Source organism: Elaeis guineensis, chromosome 1 (assembly GCF_000442705.2).
Source record: "Elaeis guineensis isolate ETL-2024a chromosome 1, EG11, whole genome shotgun sequence".
NCBI classification, from domain to species: Eukaryota; Viridiplantae; Streptophyta; class Magnoliopsida; order Arecales; family Arecaceae; genus Elaeis; species Elaeis guineensis.
In genome coordinates, this window is record NC_025993.2 from 117,981,694 (window position 1) to 118,007,801 (window position 26,108).

A 26,108-nucleotide genomic window follows, 5' to 3' on the forward strand; every position below is an offset into this window, starting at 1 on the left:
TATTTCAAAGTTAGACCAACGAGTGGTCAAAAATAAGGTAATAAAAACATTGATTAAATGCTTTTTCTACATTAGCGGTTTTTTAGTATAGTTTTACAAGCGAAAAATACAAAACTTTTTAGTGAAATTGCTTATCGTTTAACTATCTCTAAGTTCTACAAGTACTCCTTTAGCTATAATTTTACCTATGATTGGCATATGTTTATCAATTATATCATGGAGTTAGGGAGCTGTGGCCATCACAAGTATACTTTTCTTACAGAAGGAGCTTAATTTCATTGATGATCTTCCCACCCGCACATTTATCAGCCATTTACAGTGCTTCTTACTTGATGGATCCACTACGCTGTATGATACTCTTGGGATTTGTTACTTCAGGGTGCCATGTACACAATTGCAAAAGGAGGTCCAGGGTATTAGAAAATTTGGAACACCAGCATATGTTTCCCCTGTGCCTGATGCCTTGGATGGTAGTTATTCTGTTAAGTTTGTCTCCTTCAACCAACTGCCTAATGTTTGGTGCAGCAATTTATGCGCATCATTGTTCCTTTATTCTATTGCTGTTTCTTCTATTGCTGATGTGCTTCTTATTGCCCAAGTTATATTTTGTCAAGCACCTCAGATCAATGCTCTATTACTCAATTGATGCGGTTTTGTTCCATTCTGATACTGATATCTTACAGGTTGAATGCTGTTATATTTCTACATATATCCAACTGTTACATATAATACTTCTCCAGTTGGCTCTTCATATTCAGACTAATGTTCATTTTAATGTTCTCAACAACCTTATGCACCTCTTGATCTGCATATTATCTTTTACTTTTAGGTATGTTACGCTCCAAATCCAACACTCGGAGTTAGATACGTGATGGCCGTATATTCCTTAGGTCACATTCTTCGGTGATCATAACCTAAGCTTTGATATTATTATGTCACATCCTTGGTAATTATAACCTTATGCTCAAAAATCCCTTAAATCATAATCCCTAGAGATCATAACTTAGACTCTGATACTATTTGGTCACATCCTAATCACTTAGATCAGAGTCCTCAAAGGATTATAACCTAAGATCTGGTACCATTCTATCACTTGAATTTATGATATAGTTAGAATCAAACTTAAGATTATGATCAATAGGGATGTGATAAAAATAGCAGAGAGAATTTAAAAGTTTAGATTTTATATCAACAAGTATTGTAATAAAATTTATGTATAAGTGGCATATAATGTGTATAAAGAATTAATAAGTTATGTCTTGGATTCAATAAGTAAGGTTTGATCTAAGTATGCATTGACCATGAAATAAAGTGGATATTGATATGTTGTATTGAGTATACTTGTTCAGTTATTATTTAAATGATTTTAAAAATTCTAAATTTGATATGGGTGAAGATCATGATGATTTTTTTAATTTTGATGTCAATACTATAATTTTGGATTTATCAGAAAGAAGTTTATTTAGGATGAACCTTAAGAAAGAATTGTATCATTTGAGAGATAAATATTTTTTCGAGTATTGAACCTATAAGAGAATCATATATGAAATTCACATGTAAACAAAAATATATTTGGTTCTATTGGTGGTTTCGATTTTATTGCGATAGCATGACATAAATAATATCAAAACTTAAGGTTATGATTACTAAGATTGTGATAGAGATGATTCATAGGATTTGGATTTTGATGGATAATTTATATCTTGGATTGTAATTTGAAGGATTGACGATCTATGATTTTATTGGTTCAAAAATTATTTAGCAAATCTAAAAAATTTGATAGATTTAGATCAGAGTGTGTAGTGATAGTATGGAGTTTATGTCATTTAAATTTGATCGAAAAGATTAGTTCTAATTTGAAGGATGTTATAATAGAGGATTGAAATTTCTTATCACGTGAAAAGACTATTTAGGAGCTTGAGGATGACATGATGAATGTATACTTTTGAAATTTGTGGCTCAAGCAAGCTAATTTGAGGATAATATTATTTTAAAGGGTGAAGATATAAGGATCTAGACTTCTTCAAATTTTCTATATGAATATTAAAGTAAAAGGACAAAAAGAAAAAAAAAAGTCATGCACTGTGCACATAAGAGTGGGGGGAGGAAGGGGATTCTGATTAGGAGTCTTCTCTCCGATTTATATTGAAACCCAAGAATCCCACAAAAACTTGTATTAGAACGATCCAAATTTTTGTCTATAAGTATTGATCTCTTTTCCTTAGATTTCCACCATGAAATTTCTTAGGAAATCGCTGCTGATTTTGGATTGTCTTCCGTCAAGTCTTCTTCATCTTCTGTCAAGTCTTCTTCATAGGATTTCATGAAGAGATCACTGGATCTCTCACCATGAGCATCACCAAACCTAGGTAAGGTTCTCCCCTTCTTCTCCTTCTTTTTCTAGCCTCGATGTCACCAGATTTGGTCCGATGAGCCATCGATTTCACTGGAACATGGCGTCCCCTTTTTATTTTTCTTTCCTTCTTTTCCCACGAAGCCGGCCATCATTGCCAAACATGGGCTATTCTAGGCAGCCAAGATTGGTGTTGTCGGGGATTTGTCGGCATCGGGTGTGGTCGTCGCTGCCATCGGAGTTGCATTGTGGGTGGATGGTCGTCTAAAGCTATCCACCTTATTTTTCGAGAAGAAGAGAAGAAAAATAAGAAAAAGAGAGAAAGAGAAAGAAAGAAGGAAAAAAAAAAAAAAAAATGAAAAAAGAAAAGAAATGAGAGTTTTCTCTCTCTCTCTCTCTCCTCTCTCCCTTTTTACCTTTTCTCTTCACTTTGTCTCTGTAGTTTCCCTCTTTATTTTCTCTATCCAAAATTCTCTCTCTAGATTTCTTCAATTCATTCTCTTCATAAATTTCTCTCTCTAAAATCTTGGTTCAAGTATATTGATAATTTAGATAAATTGGTTGACTCTAAGAGGGATCCTGACTTATGATGTTTAGGTGTCTTTTTCATAATTTTTTCATCCTCAATCATATATGATTTTTATGTTTGATTATGATTATATAGAGATGTAGTTATTTGTACAAGAAGATATCGAACGAAATACTTTAATTTCAAGTTCATAGATTGAGGCATTCATCGATTTCTGTATGTGGCTCAATCATCAGTAGAAATAAGAATCTTTATATATAATCACATTATATATGCTATTTTTACTATTAGATTTGTATCGTTGATTTTGCATCACCGGATTCATGTTGATGGATTTGTTATGTTGGAGACACTATCATTTCTTATATGTTTTTTAGCATGAGTATATTATTTATTGACTATATATGGATATTAGTGATTGATGATATATTTATATGGGTATGATAATTTATCTTGATCATATTGTAAGCTGAAATTGATTTAATAAAATTAACATGAAATAATCAGATGGATAGAATATGATTTGGACTGACCTCGTCATGTAGAACAACCTTCACGAGTTTATGCATAAAAATTCAATCCAATAAAGATTATGAAAATTCGATATGATAAAGATCAAAGAACAATCGGCTAGGAGTTATGCCTGAGATAGTCCTTCAGGATTTTATGTGTGGGAATGTGATCTGAAAAGATAATGAAAAATTTGATCCAAAAAGATTTGAAAATTCGATCTAAGAAAGATCATGAAAATTCATCCGAATAAAGCTCGTTGCATGATCTTGGTTCATCCAAAGTGAAAAGAAAAAATGTTAAGAAAACTGGATATGTTATAAGAGAAACATATAATAAAATATGAAACTAATACTGAGTAAAAGGTTTCACTTATTACATGTGGTAATGCATCTCTTTTAACAAGATAGATATTTGACATATATTTTTATGGATATTTTCATCATTCTGGATATTTGAGATGAGATTTCATGCTTTATGCTTATTGTTATTTTTAAATTATATTATTATAGTGGTGTTGATGTATGGAGATTCTTATAGGCTGTAAAGCTCATTACCCACTTCTTCTTTTTTTTTTTTCAGAGTTATATGTACTTGTACTTAGCTAAGTTGGAATCACGATTTAAGAGGATGGATTAGATAGAGCTTCATCAATAATTAATTGTTGGATGATGAGTTTTGTAAATTATACAAGATTGATATTTGTTAATGTAGAATTATTTATTATAACTTGAGGTTAATAGTGTTCAAGAGATGTTGAAATTGTAAGTAATTTTATATGTTTGCATATTCTTTAGGATTTGTTATAAGAAGTGCCGGCTGTCACATATCGATCTGCATGTTGGATTTGGGGTGTGATAAGTATATCATAGAGATTTGTCCAGCTTAGAAAGATCTTCACTGAGAAGGTTGACCATTCTGTTATATATTTACATCTGTATATGGTCTATCTCTTCCATCAGGTTTTTATTTCTGCTGACAGCCAAATAAGTATGCTATGTATTAGTTACCTCGTCTGTTCTATATTACCTCTTCGTATAAGGGTTACCAGTTGTAATGTGCTGTGTGTCCTCAATTTCATATGTACTCTTATAAGTGGACCACAGCAATTTTTGTACACCGTTTGGTTATGTAATGCTGTAGTGTTGCCTTTTACCCAAAAAAAAAAAAAAAAAAAAAAACTATAACATCTCTTCATATAACTTTGTACCTTTTTTCTTTTATTTTCTTAATGAAAGTGATTAGACCTATTCTATATGTACATACATTATACACAAATACATACATAGATGCATATATACATGCATACCAAGCCGGTAGTAGCAATTTCCCCAAATATTACGATCATTTTGGAGGATCTAATGGCCCTTGATGTAGTAGTGTCTTGTTTGTTACAGTGTCCTAGAGTGTTGTTTCTATAGAAAATCTCAATGTTTTGCAAGCTATTTTAGAGGAAAGGGAAGAGCTATTTTCTATCAAAATAGAGAAAGAAACAAAAAATTAATCGCCTATGGAATCCACCAGTAGAGCAATGATGATTGGGATGGGGGCTAGGAAAATCTCCGAGAAGAGTTGGTCAACATAGAAGAAAAGCAAGATGGTTATATCACCGTTCATCCCCTGGACACTTGTTGCATGGATATTATTGAAAGGTTTGTTCAGCTTTCCAAACTGGATGTGGTGATGGAATTGCTGGCCCAATCATCAGGGACCTATCGTAGTGTAGATGAGGCTTGGAGCATGTTTCAGCTTATAGTTGTTGGAAAAAGCCAATCAAAATATTTAGAAATTATGTTATTATTTACGTGATTCTAAAATAGTTTTATAAAAAAAATAGAGTATTAAAATAAGAAAAAAATTAAAAAAATCTATCTGAATTGAGGCGTGGGAAATACTGTCTAAAACGTAATTCACCCTCTACGTGCGAATCTTTAGTGATCTCATCTTCAAGGTACAGTGACCCAGCATAATCCGATCCCCCTCTAACGAGCACAATCGTTGGGAGAGAAAGGTGTGGAAAGAGAAAAAAGAAAAGAGATCCTATTTTTTGATTGATGCAAAACAATTGGATCCAAAACTATTTATAGATACATTATTGAGGATGTGCCATAGTTTTGATGTTTCAAAATATCGTATTCTTCGGAAGTCAACATTTTTTTCGAAGAATCATATCTCTTCGCATGATTAAATTAAAAAAAGAGTTTTAAAATTTTCAAATAACTAAAATTTAGGGGATAAGAAAAATTTAAATCTTTTCTTATTTTTAAAAAAACTCCAACAATCCCCATAAAAGATTTAAATTTTGAAAATTATAAAGATGAATATCTATGCATCTTATATTGTGCATAGGTGAGGTATCCTCTAGACTTGAATATCACTTAGTATCCTCTGGACTTGAACTTCACTTGGACCTAGACCTTGAACTAGTCTTTTAACTCAGATTTCAACTTATCACCCATGCAATACGATCAAATAGATTTTTATGCGGTCACCACCATTTAGAGGCCTTGTGCTTTGTACTTTATTTTTCAATAGCATTTTATTAGGGTTAGCCCAAATCCCTAGTCACGGCCTATACAAAATTCTCACATACGTAAGTCCTCCAAGAATATTTATGATCTAATATATTGTAGATTTTCTATCTTAGATTTATTAAGAGCTTGACTCATTCTTTTTAATTTACTTTATCACTGATAAGAGCACTCATTATAGGGATGGGAGGAGATACACTTCGGTAATGTACTCTAGCACAATCACTCAATCAGCTTCATTCTATCATATTAAATCTCATTCATAGGATCTTCAATCATAGAGATTGGGTGTCCACTATTAGTGACCATATAGTGGACTTAAGCCTCATCCTCCTCGATGATTCTAGGACTCCATTTCTAAGCAAACCCTCATTAATTGATCTGCCAAATCTTTCTCAAACTTGACTAATTTCAAAAAAGTGATATTACTCTTTGAGTTGTCTTATAAATTTATGATGAATTCGGATATGCCAGTTTATCTTTTTATTAATACTCTTTTGATTAGCCAGTTCAATTATGGTCTTATTATCACAATGGATTGATATGCCGGAATTGGCATAGGTACTAAAGATAGCTTTGAGATAAGGTTTTTAATCCACTCTGTCTTGGTATAAGTGGTATCCAATGGAATTAACTTGGCCTCTATAGTGCTCCGAGATATAATGATTTACTTAAAAGATCTCCAAGCTACGATAGCACCATCGAAAAAAAAAAAATATCCGGTGGTTGATTTAAGATCAAGAGAATTAGTAATCCAATTTACATCACTATATCTCTCAACCACCTCAGGATATCTAGTGTGCAAGGGAGATAGATCAAGGGTTTCCTTAAGATATCAAAATAATCTCTTAATGGCAAGTCAATGAGATTGCTTTGGATTTTGGGTACATCTACTTAATTTGTCTATAGCATAGGCAATATCAGATTTTATCTTATTTATCACATAAAGAAGAGAACCTATAATCTAGGAGTATCTAAGTTGATCAATTGGTTTACCTAAATTCTTTTAAGATAGATACTGAGATCATAAAGAGTATATACAAGTTTCTGATTAGACTATCTAAATTTTTCGATCATTTTTTTTGATAGAGTAAGAAAGAGAGAGAGCTATCCCTTTAGGAAATTTGATCAGCTTCATACCTAGGATAACATTAACTTTACCTAAATCTTTCATGCCAAATGATTTGAAAGAAACTGTTTAATTTCAAATATAATTTTAAGAAAAGTTCTAAAGATCAGAATATCATCGATGTATAAATAAAGGATTACACTATTATCATCGATGATTTTAAAATGGGCACACTTATCATAATCATTGATTAAAAACCAAATGAAAGGATAGTTCTATCAAACTTTTTATGCCATTATTTAGGCACCTGTTTAAGATCATATAGGGACTTAACAAGTTTACAAACTTTGTTATCTTATCCCAATGAATCTTTTAGGCTGTTCTATGTAAATCTCTTCATCTACATCTTCATTTAGGAGCACAGTCTTCACATCCATTTGACGACTGATCAACTTGTAGATGGAAGCAATGGCAAGAAGAGTTCTAAGGATAGAGATTCTAGCTATAGGAGAATAAGTATCAAAATAATCTAAATCTTTTTTTTTTTATAGTTATACCTCTTAGTTATTAATCTAACTTTATACTTTTCTATTGATCCATGTGGTATAAGCTTCTTATGAAATATCCACTTATAATCTAATGGTTTACTATCTGGAGGAAGATTAGTAAGGATCCAGATTGGTTTTGGATTACTGAGTTGAATTCAAAGTTAATGACTTCCTTCTAGAAAGAGGCATTAGGTGAAGATATTACTTCTACAAAAGTGGAAGGTTTACCTTCAATTAGAAAGGTAAAGAAACTTTCATCAAGATTTTTTTCTTTTTTAGCCTTTGTACTTCTTCTAGGTTCAGAAGTTCCATGATCAGAGTTAGATCTCGCTCTCTTTCTTGAATCACAAGGAACTTCTGATTAAAAAAGACTAAAATTAAAAGATAGAGCAGATTGAATTAGATTTGATACTTGATTTCTAAAAAAAAGATATTTTCAAAATAAGTAGCATATTTAGTCTCAATTAAAGTATTATTAAAGATATAAATTTTTCAAAATTTATTACTAGAAATCTGTTGATGCTACTATCTAAGGAGTATCTTAGAAAGATTATATCTACAGTTTTAGGATAAATTTTTATTTTTTTTAGGTTCAGGTATACTTACTTTAGCCAGATATCCCTAAACTTTTAGTAATTTAATCTAGGAGTTCTATCTTTTCAGAGTTCAAAAGAAATCTTATTTTCATCCTTAAAAGATATTCTATTTAGGATTAATAGGCTGCTAATAAGGTCCCCCCCCACAAGTTCTTGGGTGCACTTGAACCGGTTAATATTGAATTAACCATCTCCATTAGGGTATGGTTTTTCCATTCTGCACTACACTATTTGATTGTGAGGAGTAAAGAAGAGTGATCTCATGAATGCTCCTATATTTTTAATAAAATAGGACCATTTCATTTGAGGTATACTTTCCATCTCGATCTGTCCAAGTCTTTTAAGGATTTTCTCAGTTTAGGTTTCAGCTTCAGCCTTAAAGATTTTAAACCTATTTAAGACTTCATTTTGAGATCTAATTAGATATGTATAACAATACAGGAAAGTATCAATGAATTTACAAAATAACGATTTCCTCTCTGAGTTAGAATTTTGGTAGAGTTACACACATCACTATGAATTAGATCAAGAAGGTTGAAATTTTTGTGAACAGATATAAAGATTTTTTTAGTACTTTTGGCTTGAACAAAGATTTCACATTTGATCTTTTTATCCAAATAGATTTTAAGGATTATATTTAAGTTGGTTATGTATTGGATCTGATCAAAATTAATATGATCAAGCCTACCATGCTAAATATTAGAAGATTCAAGATTTAAATATTTTTCCTTTTGAAAATTTTTCTTAAGGTTTGAAATGAGTTTGATTGGATTCAGCCAAATTGATCTTGAGTCCAAAATTAGATTTGGATTTATTCTTAAGTCGATGCTCTTCTTTGATCCTAATAGAGTTTATGACCTCTGATAGGGTTAAGTCACTTTGCTTATGACTTAACTCACGAGAAAAGTTCGATCAAGGAGAGAGTGAGTCAATCAAGGATTTGATTTTATAACTCTTAGAGAATTTGCAACCAATTAAATAAGCCTTTCCAAGAAGATCTTGAAACTCATGGATTTGGACATTGAAAGATTTAGAATCCATCATGATATATTTACGAAACTTGGATACGACGAACTGATTAAGATTGGTATCATCTATTTCATATTCCACTTCAAGATCATCCCAAAGCTCCTTAGCTAATTTCTTGAGAAGGTGCACATCATATAAAGAATCAGATAGAGTACCAAGGATCCTATGGTGGCAATGAAAATCAATATCTTAAGGAGTTTTTGAATGAGAGTCGGAGGATCCAGAATTTTAAGGACTAAGAGAGATTGATCTAGAGGAAGATCTAGGATTTGATAATTCTAGGATAAAGATCAACCCTAAAATGGTGAACTAATATTTTACTTGGTTTGCCATGTCCTAAAGAATGATCCACTAAATTTTTTAGGTTTAGTTGCACCATGATCATCAAAAGAAGTCATTTATATAAATTTCTAAGGGTTTAGTCTTATATATTTGAGTAATTGATTAATGGCTTACAATAATATAATTATAGATTTCAAAATAAATATAATAAAAAATAATAATAAGAGCAAAATTAAATAATTATACTAAGAATATAACAAATAGAATGACCATATGCTTATGCACATTGTTCAAGGCAGTAGCAATATAAATTTTGAAAGAATAACTAATAACTTGCACAATTTTTAGAGAAACAAAAATTTGTATATAATTTTTTAAAAATATAAAAATTTTATATGTAAATTTTAGATATATAGAAAAAATTCTATTCAAGTTTTTAAAATTTTAAAAATATTTCTACATAGAATTTAAAGCCTACAAAAATTGATTTAAATAGAAATTAAATTATGAAAAAAATTTTCATGTAGCAAAATTTTTGCACTGTTTTTTCTTTAAAATCAACAAAAAATCTTTGAAAAGATTTTTTAAATCTATAAAAATTTGTAAAAAACTTTTATACCATTTTTAAAGTTACAAAAAAATTTCAAAAAATTTAAAACTAAAAAATTTTTAAATTTTTTTAAAAAATTATAAAAAAATAGTCTATACTATTTTTAAAGTAAATAAGTTTGTTAATAAATCTGAAATATGTAAAAAAATGATCTCTAAATGATAAATATCAAAACTTTTGGTATTGTAATTAATTTAAAATTAATTCTAAATAATGAATAATAATTTTAATTTTATCGAAATCGTATTCTTGGACTTTTAAAAAATCCATCAAACATCTAAAATTACTAATGTTGCTCTTACGATTCTAAAATATTTTTATAAAAAAAATAAAATATTAAAATAAAAAAATTAAATAATTTTATCTGAATTAAGATTGGAACTGAGCCGGATACATTGTTATCTGAGTTCGGTCTGAAATTTTTTTCAAACTTCGAGTTGAGTTTAAGTCCAAAAATTTTTAAAAATATGGGCTCGGACCTGACCCGCACCTAAGCCTGACCCCGACCCGAACGGACGTTTGCAATGGGTCGAAGATATATACAGGGAGGAGGGAGAGGGAGCCTTTGGTGGCGGCCATCAGGGCCTTGTTGTCATGGATGCAGAGGTCGGCACGGAACCGGACGACTGTGCAGCAGCGGCCGGCGGTGGAGTGGGAGGGGTCGGTGGGGCGGCAGCGGAGGAGTGGGGAGGGGGATTGGAGGGGGGAGTTGGCGATACGAGAGGGTGTGGAGATTTTGGAGGAGGGTTTCGAGGAGGAAGTGAAGAGGGAGAGGTGGATGAGGGAGGAGATCTGGGAGGGATTTTGATGTGGGCGAAGGCGGAAAGGGAGGGTTTTTTGGGGGAGGAGAGGAGGGAAGGAAATGAAGGCTACTGGAAGGGGTTGGGTGAGCTCCAAAGGTTGCTGCTGGTCTTTTAAGCCTTGGGATTTGAGGTCAGGGGCTTCCAGGGTTTGGGAGGTGGGGTTGGACTCCATGGATGCAGTGGACGAGAGAGAGATGAGGAGAAGTGGGTAGATGGAGGGGAAGTGGAGTGATGTCATGGTGCTCGGATGTGGCTCCTCGCGGCTGTCGGTCGCCGCACGATCTCTGCCTCCTCGAAAAGCGAAATTCTCACTCGCCGACTTCTTCATCCGCCCAGCCAGCTTCGTCTCCTTCTCCTCCCTCGGCTTCTATTGTGAGTCCGATTGGCACCGACTGAAGTGGTGCTGCTGTTGCTTCCCACCTGTGGAAGCATCGAGTGCCTCGTCATCTCCGATTTGGGGGAGGGAGGGGAGATAGTGGCAGTGGCGTTGAGGGTGAAATCATCAGATTGGAAGCGGTAGAGGCCGATGGAGTGGAGGCGTTCGAGGACAACGGAGGGGCCGTAGGAGGATGGGGGTGGCTGTCGTCATCGCAGGGGCGATGGGAGCGAGGGTCTTGGAGTTGAGGGGATGGGGAAGTTAACAGGGGATGGGGAAGAGAAGATTGGTGGCTAATTTATAATATGTGCATGTGTTGGGCTGAGTTTTGAGTTCGGATCCGGCCAAAAATTTATCCGAGTCCGATCCAAAAATAAAATGAATCTTATTTTTTAATCAGAGTCCAGTCTGAATGATTTCAGACCAAGCCGAAGCTCGATCTGAAGCCGGCCCGAGGCCCATCATGGAAGAAAAGGGTCTTGGAGGTGAGGGGATGGGGAAGTTAACAAGCTATGTGCATGTGTTGGGCTGAGTTTCGGATTCGGGCCGAGCTAAAGGTCTGTCCGAGCCTGATTCAAAACAAAATAGATCCTATTTTTTGGCCTCAGTTTGGCCTAAATGGTTCGGGTTAAGCCCGAAGCCGATCCGGCCCAAGCCCACTTCCAGTCCTAGTCTGAATTGAGATATATGAAACACTGTCCTAAGAATGCGATTTGCCCCCTGCATGTGGGTCTCCAATGATCTTATCCCCAAAGTATAACAATTTAATTTAGTCTAATCCTCCTTTAATGAATACGATCGTTAGAAAGATTGACCCAAAAGACTTCTTTCAATGCCTAACTAATAAAAAAAAGTGAAAAAGGAAGAATAAGAAAGATATAGTCTATATCTCAAAATGAAGAACCTCAGACAGAGCATAGGAGAGAAGGGAAGAGAAAAGAAGTAGGTATCTTTTGACTGATGCCTAAGTAATCAGATTCAAAGCCTATTTGTAAACTCATATTACTGAGGAGGTGCTATCATTTTGAAGAAGTATGATGTTTCAGAGATATTGTATTCTTTCAGAAACTAACATTCTCTTCCGAAAAGTCGTGTCTCTTCGAAAAAATCATTAAATTAAAAAAAGAGTTTAAAATTTTTAAATAACTAAAATTTAGGGGATAAGAAAAGATTAAATCTTTTTTCTTTTTTAAAAAAAATAAAACTTCAACCATAGTTGGCGTGGACTGCCTCAAGTCTTCGAAAATGCTACCCTTGTCACCGATGTAGCTGCAATCTTATTGCAACAGGTGCTAGTAGGGAATGACATGGTGTGATAGAGGATCTCGTGTGTGTGCCAAAAACTGCAATGCTCCTGGATAATTGAGAATCTCAGGATGGCAATATAGTGGATGCTTTGTTGGGGTAGCAAGGAGAGCAATGGTTACCCATGGCACAACGTAGCCATAGCACGGCATTGGAGGACTTGAGAAGCATGATATTTCGCATGGTGGCAGACTGCCAAGACATACATAGATAATCGAGGATTTCTCATGGATTTGAGGGGGGCATAATGCTTTGAATGTGTTTAACTCTCCTAAGTCCATAAGGCATGGGAATTATCAAGTAATGTTGGTTGGATGAGTTGGCTATATTATGCAAAGGGAACTTACATAGATTTGGCCTTAGGGAATTGTCTAGGCTACACTATATATTCTTGATCTATGAAATAGAGCATAGAGGCAATAGGGGATTAGTGGATAAGGGTTTGCCCCTTAAATAGGCAAGTCTTGTGAGCATTATTGGGTAATTTCTTATGTAGATCCACAAGAACCAATCAACTATAGAGTACAATTGTGGCTTATGGATATTGATTGTGTATGCCTTTTGTGGGCGGTGCCACACCCTTGTGGTGAAATGCACCCCAACCTAAACATAAAAAAAAAAGAAAGAAAGGAGGAGAGTTTGAGTGAGACTCTAACCTCGCACGTTAAAAGAAGTAGTGCGAAAATATATGGCAGTACAAGAAAGGCATGCGGAAGTGAAAAAATAGAGAAGGATGGCACAATGGGGAAGAGAAAAAAGAAAAGGTTCGGCTTCTTTGTTGGATGATCGGATGGCTAATTCTATTCTAATTTTGATAAAATTTTAGTATATTATTTTTGATATCGAAAGCTATAAATTGAGCAGTTCTGATATTTGGAAAGCTTTTTTCATAAATTATTTTAAATACATATGTTTAGTGAGATCTGTCCTCTATGATGAATATTTTTATTATGAAAATTAAGATTTAATCTTGAAGATATATGTATCTCTAGTGATTAGAGAAGACTACAGTAATCATATTATTTATATAGTAAAAATCACAATACAAATTTAATGTCCTTGTGCTTGGTTTAATTTATATTCACTGGATTTGATACTATTAAGTTATTATTTGTTTTAATTAGTACATAGGGGTAGAATTTATCCTAGGCATAATTGTGTTTGTAGCCTTTTTATCCAAACAACTGGTATCAGAGCAGTGGTTAGATAGTCAATGTCATTTGTGCTAATTAAAAATCTAATATGGTTAAATTAATTTCATCAAATTATTTTTTATGGAGGATGATGATGGAGGATTTATTATACTGTCAAGATCTATTTGAGCTGATTAAATTACAAAAAAAAATATCACATAATATAAAAGCTAATTAGTGAAAAAAGTTGAATAGGAAAGCCACCGTTATGATAAGATAGTAGATTAATGTGAGTGGGATCTATGATGTTGCTATAGAGACAGATGCTTACTAGGTTTGAAAGAAACTAGAGGATCTGTATCAATGGAGAATGCACAGAATAAAGTGAACGTGATCAGAAGACTTGTGAATCTAAAGTACAAGGATGGACAGAACGCTTCAAAGCATTTGAATAATTTTCAAGAGATCCTGAATCAGTTGGCTACAATGAAACTGCTTCTTGATGATGAGGTGCATGCATTGATCTTGTTGAGTTTTTTACAAGATAGTTGGAAGATATTGATGGTGACGCTGAGTAATTTCACTATCAGTGACAAAGTTATCCTGACTATGATCAAGGATAATATATTAAATGAAGCAAACAGACGAAAGGAGTAGGATTTGATAAATATAGATTCTAAGGCATTGGTTACAGAGCAGAGAGAGAGAAGAAAAAATAAACCCTTCTATAATAGAAAGGATAGTGAGTCCCATGATAGAAAAGATAAAAATAATCTAGAGGCCGATCAAAGTCTAGAAAGGATGTCACTTATTATTACTATGAGAAGGTAGGATATTTTTAGAGAGTGCAAAAAGTACAAGAGGGATCAGGATAAGAGTGATGGAAAAAAAAAAGATATAAAGTACGATTGCAGTTGTATTTGATGTTGAGGTCATGATTACTTATGATGATGAGTGTATTAATTTCATATATCAGGAATCTAGTTGGGTAATTAATTCAGTTATCTCATACCATGTTATATCTCAGAAAGACTTCTTTTGGTTCTACTTCAAAGGTAATTTTGGGTATATCAGAATAAAAAATGATGTGGTAGCTCAGATTGTTGGTATAGAAGATGTTTGCTTGGAGACCAACATCGGATGCAAACTGCTATTGAGAAATGTGAGACATGTTCTTGATATCCGATTGTACTTGATTTCTATCTATGTCCTAGACGATGAGGGTTACTCTATTTGCTTTAGTGAAGAAAAACAGAAGCTCACCAAAGGTTCCTTAGTTATAGCAAAAGGCAAGAAAGCTGACTTTTTCAGATTGTAAGTTAAGATGCGCAGTGGAAAGATAAATGTAGTTGAAGAGACCTTTTCAGATCTATGGCATTGGCGACTTGGCCATTTGAGTGAGAAGGGACTTGATGCTTTATCCAGACATAATTTACTTCTTTTAAAAGGTATGCACCTGATACCTTGCACTCACTATTTGCATAGCAAGCAGCATAAGATTTTATTTCATAAGCTCTCCTCACATAGGAGATCATATGTGTTAGATTTAATTCACATTGATGTATGCTCTATGACCATAAATACACTTGGTGGTATACTATATTTTGTTATTTTTATTAATGATCATTCTCGAAAGTTATAGACTTTTGTTTTGAGATCTGAAGGCTAGATGTTTGACGTCTTTAAAAATTTTCATGCTTGTATTGAAAAGGAGAAGGGAATAAAACTGAGATACATCTGAGCAGATAATAATGGTGAATATCAAGGACTATTTGAGAGATACTGTAGATAGCATGGCATTAAATTGGAGAAGACTATCCCAAAAATATCTTAACAAAATGAAGTGGTAGAGAGGATGAACCATACTATTATTGAAAGAGTTCAATGCGTGCTTTCTCATTCGAAGTTGCCTAGCTCTTTCAGGAATGAAGCTATGAGGATTGCGGTTGACTTGATCAATCTCTCTCCTTCATATGTCCTTGATGGTGATGTTCTTGAGAAGGTATGGATAGAAAAATTAGTTTTTTATGATCATCTCAAAGTATTTGGATGTAGGGTCTTTATTCATATTCTTAAAAATGAGTGGTCAAAGCTTGATAGAAAGTCAAAGGAGTATATTTTTTTTGGGTATTGATATGAGCAATTTGGATATAAGCTATGGGATCTCGTAGAGAAGAAGCTGATCAAAAGCTGAGATGTAGTATTCTTTGATGATCAAACCATTGAAGACATAAAGAAAGCAAATAAGCCAGAATCTACTATAGAGTTATTTGTTGATCCACCTCCTGCATCTCAAGCCAGAGTAGATGTTGATGATGGATAGACTGTATAGGATGATAATGTGATGAATGATAAGTTTATATAGGGTGACAGTGTATCAGATGAGTATAGTGAGTAAGTTCCTGCATAATAAATGATAGAACAGCAGCTGAGAAGGTCTACTAGAGAGCATCAGCCTTCTCAAACATATCTTTTTCATGAGTATGTGATGGTGACTGATGGAGGAGAGTCAGAATATTTTCAGGAGGCCATATCCATACACAGAAATAAAAATTATTTGAAGCCATGCAAGAAGAAATGAAATTACTGCATGAGAACCACACTTTTGACCAAATGGAGCTACCTAAGGAGAAGAGAGCACTCAAGAATACATAGGTGTTCAGACTCAAGACAGAAAAACACAGGTCAAATCGAGGTACAAGGTGAGACTGATTGTGAAGGGCTTCAGTCAGAAGAAGTTTATTGACTTTGAGGAGATTTTTTCATCCATGGTCAGGATATCTTTGATCCAAGTTATTTTTAGTTTAGCAACCAGCCTGAATTTGAAGATTGAGCAACTTCATGTGAAGACAACATTTCTTCATGGTAACCTTAAAGAGAAAATTTATATGGAGTAGCCAGAGTGATTCATCACTAAAGACAAGAAAAACCTAGTATGCAGATTGAAAAAGAGCTTGTATGGTTTGAAACAAGCTCCTCGACAGGGGTACAAAAAATTTAATTCCTTCATGATAGATCATGGGTACAATAGAACCATTTCTAAATAATATGTATTTGTGAAAAGGTTCAGTGATGATGATTTCATCATTCTCCTGTTATATGTTGATGACATGCTGATTGTTGATCATGATGTCAAGAGGATTTAGAACTTGAAGATTAAATTGAGTAAGTGCTTTGCTATAAAAGACTTGGGACCAGCGAAGCAGATAGTGGTATGAGGATTACCTGTGACAGAAAGAATAGGAGACTGTGGCTATCTCAAGAGATACATAGAGAAAGTGTTAGAGAGGTTTCAGATGAGTAACTTCAAACCAATTAGCTCTCTATTTGTAGGTCATTTCAGATTGAGCTCCAAACAGTATCCTACTAGTGAGGAAGAGAAGATGGAGATGCAAAAGATCCCTTATTCATGCGTAGTGGTAGTTTAATGTACGCCATGGTGTGCACTAGGCTGGATATTGCTTATGTTATTGATGTTGTCAATCGATTTCTTTCTAATCTTGAGAAGAAGTATTGGACTGCAGTAAAATACATTCTCAGATATCTCAGAGGCACTTTTAGAGTATGTCTATATTTTGATACTGATAAACCTATGTTGAATGGATATACAGATGTAAACATGGTAGGTGATATTGATTTTAAGAAGTCTACAATGAGATACTTGATGACCTTTTCAGGGAGAGCTGTCTTATGGCAGTCTAGACTAAAAAAATATATTGCTTTATTAACTATAGAGACAGAATATACTACAGTGACAGAAGCCAGCAAGAAGTTATTGTGGATGAAGAAGTTTTCTTAAAATTTGGTCTGAGGCAAAAGAAATTTATCCTATATTGTGATAGTCAGAGTGTAATTTATCTCAGTAAGAATTTGTCTTTTCATTCAAAGTCAAAAGCATATTGATATGAGATATCATTGGATACAAGATGCTTTGGAGATGAAGTTGTTATAGTTGGAGAAGATTCACATAGATGACAATGCTTCAGATATACTTATTAAGTCATTGCCTACAGAGAAGTTTGCAGGCTGCAAAGCTAACGTTGATTTGCTGGTCCTCCCCATATAGACGTGAGGGAGAGATTTATTGGCGTGTCATACCCATGTGATGAGACCCACCCAATCTAAACATAAAGAAAGAAAGAAAGGAGATAAAGTCTGAGTGAGACTTTAACCTCACGCATTAAAAAGAGCAGCACGAAAATTTATGGCAATGCGAGAAAGGCATGTTGAAGTGGAAAAACAAAGAAGGGCGGCACAGCGGGGAAGAGAAAAAGAAAATGTTCAGCTTCTTTGTCGAAAGATCGAGCGGCTAATTCTATTTCAATTTTAATAAAATTTAATATATTATTTTTGGTATCGAGAGCTATAAATTAAGCGATTCTGATCTTTAAAAAGTCTTCTTCATAAATTATTTCAAATACCTATATTTGATGAGATCTGTTCTCTATTTCTATTTATTATTTAAAATCCATTTGATGAATATTTTATTATGAAAATCAAAATTTAGTCTTGAAGATATATTTGTATAGTCTCTAGTTAATTTAGAGAGGACTTGCAATAATCCCATTATTTTATATAGTGAAAGATTCACAACACAAATCTGGTGTCCTTATATATTGTTAAGTTATTATTTATTTTAATTAGTACATAGGAGGTAGAATTTATCTTGGGCATAATTATGTTTATGGTCCTTTCACCCCAACACCTTTGAACTAAGCTATGGATCAAGAGTGCTCAAGAGAATTGAGTTGAGGAAAGGATGACATGATGTAAGAGTTGGCCAGTCGAATATATTTACTCTAGGAACAAACTTGGCGGTGTGTAATGATGCAGGAACAAGTTGTGGACAAACAATTAATGTTGGGCAATATGCCTATTGACCTTGAGGGTTGTGTAGTTTGCAGTTATATACGAATAAGCCATGGACATTTCGAGCGGTTTGGCCATAGATGGAAGGCATGTTGAGAATGCTAGATTAGGATCGTGGCATGAGAGCTTGTGGGAGAGCTTAGGTAGTGGAACCTACGAGGGCTTCAACAAGTATGATTAACCATAATTTGGAGGGTTGTGAGGCATGTCGGCCTGGTAGTTCTATTAAGCAACACTAGAAAATGGTTTATGTATAGCCTCATGCATAGCTATAGCTTTGCATGTGCCATATTTGTTTGGTCTATGTACTCTCAAAGAATAGGGATGGCAATTATAATCGACCCACTGGATACCTGACCTAATTAAAGCCTAAGGCAGATATGGATTCTAGATAAAATACAAAAAATAGATTCGGATGCGGGTAATGGTATGCCCCATCCCAGACCTATTTGATATAATCTTAATCTAAATTCTGTTAGAAAATATGTCCTAAAGCCAATCATCTAAGTGATAGATGATTGAAATTAGTATATGAATTATCTAATAATAATAGTTATTTGGCAGGTTCATCATAAAAGTTCTATCTTCCTTAAATGAACTCCTAAATTATGATAAAGTCTTTAGAACCATAATTAATCGATAAAGGAGGATTTATCGGATGGTTCTTAAATTGTTCACGATCAAATGATAAGTTATTAACAAAGAAGATAACTTATCAAGTGTATGTCGCTGTATGCCATATGCGTTGGTTGTCCTCGTAACCAAGTGGTGTGGAGACACTGGTATGGCATCCAGTGAGATGTAGGAGTACATCTGTATTGAACGTGATCAATGTAACACTCTACTGTCAAGAGTAGTTAGCTAAGGTCAATGGGTATAAGTGTCTTTCGACCTGAGATCATCACGGTGACTTGCAAGCAACTCACTGTGCTTTGATGTCGGACTGCCTATATTTTTAATATAGATTCGAAAATTTTTGGATATAGTCAAGTACTTGTGAAGTTGGTGTGTGAGTCAAGATGGGATTGACCACTCCTGATTAACTTTAGGAAGAGAATGTCTCACTGTGTTTCAATTTAGCAAAACCAGACCTGGATAATCCTCGTGAGGAGTCACGAGATTTGCAAAATTTTGAGACATAATAGAGATGACTTATATGAGTGTTGACATCATACTCGAAGTTGTCTTGAGTATTATTGGTCAAAAGGATGAATTATACGGTAACCATGGGTCAGAATTCTTAGAATGTTGCTTTGCATACATTCGACTTATCTGGACGTCGGAAACCATTGCTAGATGGTTACTTCGATTGGTACAGAAATTGATTCTATGCTACCGACTTAGGATCGAACCTATAGAGTCACACACATAAGAGGTTGTAACCTAATCAGATGGTTAATCGATGATTGAGAATCATTCTAGGTTAAACGATCAATGTGATTGATGTTTGACCTAATGCAAGTGTTGTAGGAGGATCAATTAGTAATTGGATTGCTAATTGGCTCAATCTGATTGAACAATTAGGCTAAGATCAAGTCTAATTAAATTTGATTCAATTAGAATTAGTTTGGATTTAATTAGATTAAGTCTAATTGATTTATTGGATAAGCCAATTGCAAGGGAGAACAAGTCCCTGTTCGACTAGGACTTGTATGCACCTAATTCCTAATTAAGTTAGAATTTAAATCAAAATAAATATGATTTAATTTATTTAATTAACTCCTAGTTGGACTAGGATCATCATTAATTAGGTTGTAATTAATTTAGATTGGGTTCAAAGTGTTTGACCTAATCTACATAAGAATCCTAGTTAGACTAGGATTCATATCATCTCTTGCGCCACTAAGAAATCTCAAGCCCACGCCCACTAATTAATTTTTAATATTTTTCTATGATATCTACATCCAAGGAATGTTATCTCACACCACTTATTCTAGAGATTTGAATCAATTTGATTTGGTTCAATGTGGAAAGTGATTTGGTTAATTATGGAAAGTGGTTTAGGCTTATTCTTTTTTTGAAAGAGTCCCTCTTCAAAGGACTCTTCCCTCCTCTCTTGCCCAACTTTTCCCAAGCCTATCCTATCATTTTGTCACCCCTTTTAAGCATCTTATCCTGATCTCCATGAAATTTATAAGGGAGGGGGCGTCCAAGAGTTGGACGCCCCATGGACTCCTTGTTGATTAGGTCTTTTGACCTAATCTGCCATATAAAATTGCCGCCCCATATGCTATCAAATAAGAGTAAAAATTTATGTTTTTGAGAAAAAATAGCAGAAGAGAAAGAGGATGGCATGGGTGGTTTGAGGCACCAATATCCTTGGAGGAGAGTCTTCTATCAAGAGATCAAAAGTTGATGTCTTGTAGAGAAAAAAGGTAAGAGAGAAGATTATTTTCTCTTATTATTTTCTTTTCATATTATTTCTCTTTATTTTATATTTTTATATGATAAAAATTTGAGAGAGAAAGAGGGATGGCATGGTGGATCCATGCTCCAATGAGTTGGTGCATGGTGATCTAATTTTGGACATGATCTGATCATGTTCTGATGAGAGAAGAAGAAGAAAAGAAGGTCTTCTCTTAAGGTTTTTTTAGAACCCTTCTTCTCCATAAATCATGAGATTTTTCTATGAAAAAAATCTGATATCATAAGATCTAAAAATTTGAGAAATATCTAGAGAAGAAGGTCTTCTCATGTCCTAGCATAGAGATGTTCTCAGGACATCAATCGTTGATGTACTGAAAGAGAAGATCTGTCTTCTCTTAGGACTTTTTTATTACATATTATTTCAATTTTAGGAAGGTCAAAGGGTTTGACTTCTCCCTTATTCTTCTCATATTCTTCATCTCTTGAATATTCAAGAGATCCAAAGAATATTTTTAGATTAACCATCCGGAGGGATCTGCAAGAAGCTAGCACTTCGAGCGGATCTTCGTTCGACGAACCTCCGATTTTGTTGCAGCCTCTGTGGATCACCTGTAGAGGTCGGATGCTGTGTGGCTCTAAAGCAAAAAAAAAATCAACATGAGTTTCGACCGCACTAAGGTAAGAGATCTGATCTCTTCTCTTATCTAGATGTGATCTAGGTTTTAGATCTAAAACTATTTCAGATCTAGGGTATTGATTTGATCAATACCAAAGCTTTTATTTTTGATTTATAAATACAATATGACATGTTATAGGTCCTAATTATAGGTTTAGTAATTTGATTACATGCATTTATAGATTAAATTATTTAATTTACATGTTCCGCTGCGTTATATTTCAAAAATATTTTGAAATTCATGCATGAAACCCTGCACCTTTTCCAACAGTGGTATCAGAGCATCTAGTTCTTTTATAACATTTCATAATTATATTAAAATAAATCTAAAAAATAAAATAATGATCGCACGGACTGTAGGTTGTCCTGCTGTAAGGTTTACCCCTTACAGTGCAAAGGTTGTCCTGGTACATTGCGATCTAGAAAATTTAAAAGAGTTTAAATAAATCTTGTCATGAATGTTTTAGATTAGTCTATTTCATTTCATAAATTTTATGTAATGTACATAGATTAAAATCAGCCAAGAACAGGATCTTGCGAAGGTTCTGTTTGCTTATCGGGCTAGCTCGACCAGCAATCCAGCTTGACTGAAAAGTTGGCTCAATTATTTTTCTACTGATTTTAATTGTTAGTGTTTGTTAGTGAAATAAGCGACCCATTTTTGAAATGAGTCGACCTATTTAGTGAAACAACACTAATTGTATTAAATCTTTCAAAAGTTGAAAATGATTTTCAAAATGCCGAACCCCAACCCTCAGCCATGAACTTAATTAAAAGAATTAAGTGATTGTTTAGGATCTAGGTTTGTGATTTAAAGATCCTAAGATAATTTCATAAACATGGGTTAAAGGGTAATGGGTTAGCTTTGATCAGGTCATTAACTGGGTTAGACCTAGGGTTAGATTAAATATGGACTAAGTTAAAAAATTGATCAAACCTAATTAAAAGTTAATTAGGATTAGGTCATTTCTATAGATCACTTCAATAGTTGTAGTTGATCAAAGTCCATATATCTAACAAATGGACACTGATCGTGGCTCAGCGGCTGAGCCGAGTCTTTAGGCAGACCAAATCAAAACTGATAAACCAGTTGGTGTCTAAGGTAAATCTGACGGTGGTTTTTAATTGGGAGCCCGCTTACTGGCCATTTCTTATGGTGTCTAAGGCAAGCTTTGGCAGACCCTCCCACCGATCATACTTACCTGGCCAATGTGGTTAATCAGGTCTTGATTAGGTTGCTCATTGATTCATGCTAACCCATGTCACATAGGAAATCAGTGAGTCTGATTTCATTCAGTGAGACTGATCTAGGTGCCCATGGACCAAATTTGATCCTAGTCCTTGTTAATGACTTGAGAAGTCAGTGGGAGGACTTGACTTGGTGAAGTCAGTGGGAGCAAATTGGTCCATGTCCTTTCTATCCTTAAATCACTAATAATTTTAAATCTTCTAAAATTATTAGGTCCTTAAAATGATAAAGTTATGGAGATAACTGAGTCATAGCCTCCCATTAAGGTGTTTGATAATGAGTCCATTAACTCAATAATCATTGCAGACCCAAAGGCCTGGTGCTTGTTGACTAATGAATTATCACTCATCATATGACGACTTGAAAGTGTCTCTCTAATGGTGGTTAGGTTAGCCAACCAAAGTTGGCTTAATCATTCGTTGTTAGATGCACCAAGTATGTCATGTTAATGGTTGGACCTAACGGATCCTTACAGTGGAGGCCAAAGCCTACTGATTAGGTTTCTGGGGCAAAATTAAATTACTAGAAGTTGTTTGGAGAAATAATTGTTAATGAACCTACCCGTAGATGCAGATGGGTTGGCCGACCAAAGTCGGACTTGTGTGTAGTCTATGTGGATTCTAGTACCTACTAGAAAATTAAAGTAATTCTCGAATTGGAGGTAGAGGCTACCAATTTGAAAAAATAGTGGAAGAACTTGAGACTAAAGTCCAAGTCTCTAGGCTTAAAATAATTCATATACATTAGGTCATTATTCTCTTTTCTCAAAATAAGGCTAAACCTTAATTGCTCCAATCGCTGTTAGACAGTGATGACTTATGGGACCCAACTTCGTTAATTAGTATCAAAAGTTGAATTTGTTCAGCAGTACGAATGGGTTCGTATTGGGGCTTTTTAGTCCAGTCAAAATAATTAGTCCAAAATCGATCCAAATCAGGCATGTTGCTTCTACTGTCAGAAGCAGGGTCATAGGAAGAAGAATTGTCTTGCTTCCTTGACCATAATAGGCTGAACAAGAGAAAGGAGCAAGAGTTGCTCATCAAGGATGTTATATAATAACACCTTAAAGTTTCTCTATGAAATTCTACTACCTAGGTATTAGATACCGATGGTCTTATGCAATTTATTGCTAGACTACAAGTAAGTGGAATGTTTGAAAATGATGAGAAATTCTTGAATGTTAGGGATGGAAGTCTTATTCCAATCCTAACTTTAAGAATTGTAGAGCTTATTTTCAAATATTGTCATTTAGAGTAATTGTTACTATTGTCCATTGTTTATGATGAATGTAATCTTTGTTGGCCTTTTGGCCAAAGATGATATCATTCATTAATAAAGGAAGATTATTGTGATATTATTATGAATAATGTTACAATAATACATGGAAATAAGAAAATGATATTTAACATTTACACAGCCTATTAAGTGTAATGTACACACCCAAGTTAGATAATGTCATGGAAGTCTATCTTTGGCTTAGTCACCTTGACAAGAACAGGATAAACGGATTAGCTTGAGAGAAAACCTCGACATCAATGATTGTGAATCATTGATAGCCTGTGAGTCTTGTCTTCTTGGAAAGATGACAAAGTCACCTTTTAATGGAAAAAGTGAAGGAGCTGATAAAGTTCTAAGTCTCATACATAGTGATGTATGTGGACCTGTGAACTTAAGTGCCAGAGAAGATATTAATATTTCATTACAGACGATCTATCTGGGCATGGGTGCGTCTGGCCTAATCATTTGAAATGTTCAAATGATTCAATAATGAAAGATTGAAACAAACTGGATAAGGTGTTAGAACTCTTCGATCAGATCGAAAGGCGAATACTTATCCAGTGAGTTTGTGACATATCTAGGAGAGAATTGGATTCTCTCTCAGTGGATTCTTTTCGAAACACAGTGTATCTGAAAGGAGAAGTTGAACTTTGTTAGACATGGTTCAATCCACAATAGGGTTCACTTCTCTGCCTATTTCAGGATTGTGCTCTTGTGTGATTACTGTTTTACTCTAAAATATACTGAGTAAGTCTGTTGTGCAGATTCATATGAGATATGGATCGGCATGATCTAACTCTCTCACCTTTGGGTTTGGAGTTGATCGGCCTATGTCAAAGGTTTGCATACAGATAAACTTGGTTCTTGGTCCAATAGGTGTTTAAGGGTTACTAATTCTATCATGCTGAAGAACATAAGATGCTCATCAGCAGTAGGGCATTCCTTTTGGAAAGGAGTTCCTTAGAGAAGGAACTGATGCCTATCAAGTTGAACTTGAAAGTTTGACTGGTAGAAAATGAACCGACATAATCTAGTAAACCTACAGAACGATTTGATTAGATCAAACTCTGAGCCCATTAAAGTAACACCTTTAAGGAGATCTGGTAGAGTACCGCATTAGCTGACAGACACTTCAGTGTCTAGGTCTGGGACGGCGATCCTATTGAGCTCGATGAGATTAACAAGGATCCGATCACCTATAGGGATGCAATGCAGTGGTCTAACTCTGAGAAGTGGCTTGGAGCCATTAAATCCAAATTGAAGTCCATAAAATCAATAGTGTATAGACACTAGATGATTCACCTGAAGGGATAAAATCCATTAGGTGTGAATGAATTTTTCAAAAGGATCAGAGTAGCGCAGACGGAAAGGTGGAGACCTATAAAGCCGTTTCGCTATTATCCCAGAGTTGGAACATACGTTTTGAACATATGTCTTTGTTATGAACAAAGAGGAACCCTGCATTTATAAGTGGGCAAAATATTCTGTAGTGTTATTCCTTGTGTTGTCTGTGGATGAAATTCTCTTAATCGGAATGGCATTCCAGCATTGCAAAGAATAAAGGTTTGGGTGTCATCTAATTTCTCCATGTTCAAGACCAGATATGGTATACTCACTAATGGTAGTGAGCAGATACCAGTCTGATCTAAGTAAGAACCACTGGAAGATTGTATGGACAATCCTTAAGTATTTGAAAATACTAAAGTCCAGTGACTCAAATATGAAATACTGACTTTAAACATGTGGATGTTTCGATTTCAGTCAGATCAAGATGACAACAAGAAAGTGTCGGATCATACCCTAATTGTAGGAGCAATTTGCTGGAAAGGTTCCAAGCAGGATACTTTAGTCTACTCAGTTAGTGATGTAGAGTACATCGTAGCATATGATGCTGCCATGTAAGCTGTGTAGTTGCTGAGCTTCATTAGCAGGTTGGAGTGGCACCCTCCACTGATGGTCCAGTCCTATCGTAGCACTGGAGCCATAAATCTGGCT